General features: G+C 39.7%; 1 non-coding gene across 1 annotated transcript; it reads right to left on the bottom strand.

Annotated features, from left to right (window-relative positions):
* Positions 1–3217: 3217 nt before the first annotated feature.
* LOC141688360 (small nucleolar RNA R71) lies at positions 3218–3324 on the bottom strand. The gene has a single exon (XR_012561806.1). It is a non-coding gene; the product is annotated as a small nucleolar RNA R71 (small nucleolar RNA).
* Positions 3325–3644: the final 320 nt, after the last annotated feature.

Raw genomic sequence — 3644 nt, 5'->3', positions numbered from 1 at the left:
CTCCAACTGCATAGTCACTTGCATCGCACTTCATCTCAAAAGGTTCATTCCAATTAGGTACAGTTATGATATGTGTCGTGATCAAACTCTTCTTCAAGAGCTCAAAAGTAGCTAGGCACTCGTCATCAAACTTGAACGGGACATCTTTCTCCAAAAGATTGCACAAAGGTTTAGATATTTTTGAGAAGTCCTTGATGAACCGCCTATAGAAACCCGCATGACCAAGAAAGCTGCGAACTCCCTTAACAGAAATTGGTGGAGGAAGATTTTCAATGATCCCCACCTTGGCTTTATCCACCTCAAGACCCCTACTAGATACCTTGTGACCAAGAATAATGCCCTGTCGCACCATAAAGTGACATTTCTCCCAGTTGAGAACCAAATTGGTCTCAACACACCTTTTAAAAACGTTGTCAACATTCTGCAGGCACTCATCAAATGAATCACCAAACACGGAGAAATCATCCATGAACACCTCCACATTCTGACCAATCATGTCAGAGAAGATGGCCATCATGCATATCTGAAATATGGTCAGTGCTCCACACAACCCAAAAGAAACTCTTCTGAAGGCGAAAGTACCAAATGGACAAGTGATAGTAGTTTTTTCCTGATCTTCTGGAGCGATACAGATCTGATTCTAGCCCGAATAACCGTCCATAAGACAGTAGTACTCATGCCCAGCCAACCTGTCAAGCATCTGATCAATAAAAGGCAGATGGAAGTGATCCTTCCTCGTGGCCTTGTTCAACTTCCTGTAGTCCGTGCAAACTCTCCACCCCATGACTGTTTGAGTAGGGATGAGCTCATTCTTCTCTTTAGCAACAACGGTGATACCTCCTTTCTTTGGTACACACTGAACTAGACTCACCCAAGAACTGTTAGAAATGGGATAGATGATCCCTACATCCAGCCATTTGAGAATTTCCTTCTTCACGACTTCTTTCATGATCGGATTGAGCCTTCTCTGTTGATCAACAGTAGGTTGCTACCTTCCTCTAGCAGAATTTTATGCATGCAATAAGAAGGATTGATTCCCTTGATATCTGTTATCGTCCATCCAATTGCCGATTTGAACTCTAACAGAATTCTTAAGAGTTTTTCCTCATCACTACCTGATAGGTCAGATGCAATAATTGTTAAGTGGCATTTATGACACTTATTTATGCTCTAATAAGCTTTGATTTGGTGTATTTGTACTCAAGTTATTTGTGTTTTAACGTGTTTTCAAGTATTTTTGCATTTCAGGCTTTACTTCGTGAATCAGGTGAATTAGCATTGTTTTGATGCTAATTTGGTGTTTAGGATGTGCCGGAATAATAGCTTGAAAGACTGGCTCGAAGCTGCAAGGAATAAAGAAGAAGAAAAAAAGATTTTTTGGCAGAAGGCAGGCGCGCCCGCGTTGGTGTTGCGCGCGGCCGCGCCAGGAGCTCAGAAAGTCAGCGCGCCCGCGCTGGGTCGGGATATTAAAATGCTGATTCAAATACAATGCGATTTGCTAGACTCCTAGGATGCATGGACTGCTATATAAACATAACTTAGGTCATTTTTCAGAGACATCAAGCAAGGAGAAGACGGCAAGAGACCTTTTGGGCACAATTCAACAAAGGCGAAGACGATCTAGTTTATTCTTATGAATCTTTTTTTTGAGTTGTAATTTGGATGCTAGTTTCTTGTTTTACTGAATCTTTAATCTTGTTTGTACTTTGGTTTATTTATTCGTATAAAGACTACGTTTTCTATATCATATTTTCATTGGAACCCACGTTGGCGATGAGTTCGATTATGGGCTAATCGTTATCATGGGGTTCTAGCAGATTTATTTATGGATTTCTTTAGTTAAATTGTTTCGATGCCTTAGTGTGTGGTGATTGTATGATATCCTAGTTATGGTTGTGCGTATTCGTCTTGTGAGCGTCGTGAACTTATAAGATAGTGTGTTAATTCTTAATGAAGCGAAAGTGAATTTAAGGATTTAGAACTTGCCATGCTAGCATAGGTTCATGTATTGTTATGCATGATTTGTAGATAATTTTAACCATCTTACTTGCCCTGTGTACTCAATATAGATAACTTGTGCTTAAACCGTTATGTTGTCAAATTTTATAGACATATAGGGTCTCAATATAATTGGTGCCTATTCAACTTCTATCTCTTTTGTGGATGTCTGGTAGAATGGTACTCGTGCAATGAAAGTTGGCATTTATCAGTTTCGTGTTGTCTGATTAGTGTCATCACCATTGCAAGCTAAGGTTAAGAACAATAAGGCTATTGAATGAAGTACTTAATATAGTTAGAATCCCATGTTTGATATATATATATTAACTTAGTCTATCTTATTCTCGTACTTACAATAATTAGTTTAATTCTTAGTTATAAACAATCCCAATTTGTTATTTGTTTTAACATTGAATAATAACCATACATTGTTGCTTAAGTGTATGAGTAGATTAGTTAACCAATACAGTCTCTGTGGGATCGAATCTGATTTATATCTTATACTACTTGCGAACTCGTATACTTGCGTGTAATATTAGCGCGTGTTTAGCGACTAACAAGTTTTTGGCGCCGCTGCCGGGGACTGCAGTGTTAATTATTAGTTTATGTGCTTTCCATCAGTGGTCGTTAAAGTTCATTGACTCGGATATTGTTACTTATTTATTTCCTTGTTTTATTTCAGGTGATCTAGCGAGGGTGTATGCATACGCGTTCGCGTACTCATAAGAGAACACTTGATAAAGCTGAGGAAGAACTTGTGGTAGTTCGTAGGGAAGTTTTTGAGGAAGAAAAAAAGGTAAAAGAAGAAGATAAAGTTGAAGAGCCAATTGTAGTAGCTATGGGTGATCAAGAGGAAAATCCAAAGGCTTTGATGGACTATTCTAAGCCTAAGATTAATGACATTCAGTCTAGCATCATTAGACCAGCCATCAGGGCTAACACTTTTGAGATCAAGTCAATCATGATCCAGATGATACAGAACTCAGTTCAGTTTGGGGGTTCTCCTACCGAAGACCCCAACATGCACATCAGGGATATCATCGACACTTTCAAGTTCAATGATGTGATTGAAGATGCTATCAAGCTATGACTCTTCCCATTCTCTCTGAGGGACAAAGCTAAGTGCTGATTACATTCTCTGCCAGTAGGGTCTATCACCACTTGGGAAGATCTTGCTCAAAAGTTTCTCACTAAATTCTTCCCAATGGAAAAAACTGCAGCAATCAGGAATGCTCTTACCTAGTTCGCGCAGCAAACTGGAGAATCTCTGTGTGAGGCTTGGGATCGATATAAGGAGATGTTAAGGAAGTGCCCACACCATGGCATGCCTGATTGGATGATTATCAACTATTTCTACAATGGATTGGGTGCTACTTCTAGTCCCATGCTTGATGCAGCATCAGGAGGAGCCTTGTGGGCTAAGAGCTACGATGAAACTTATGAACTTATTAAACTAATGGCTGCTATTGAGTACCAGAATCCTTCCCAGAGACTGACTCAGGGAAAAGTAGCAGGAATTCTGGAGTTGGATGCAGCAACTGCTATAGCTGCCCAACTTAAGGACTTGACAATGAAGGTGGACACTTTGGCTAATTATGGAGTTAATCAAATCACTAGTGTCTATGAGCTTTGTGCTAGTGCCCATG

The sequence above is a fragment of the Apium graveolens genome, chromosome 9 (genome assembly GCF_009905375.1).
Source record: "Apium graveolens cultivar Ventura chromosome 9, ASM990537v1, whole genome shotgun sequence".
Lineage (NCBI taxonomy): Eukaryota > Viridiplantae > Streptophyta > Magnoliopsida > Apiales > Apiaceae > Apium > Apium graveolens.
This window is presented reverse-complemented; position numbering and strand designations above follow the sequence as displayed.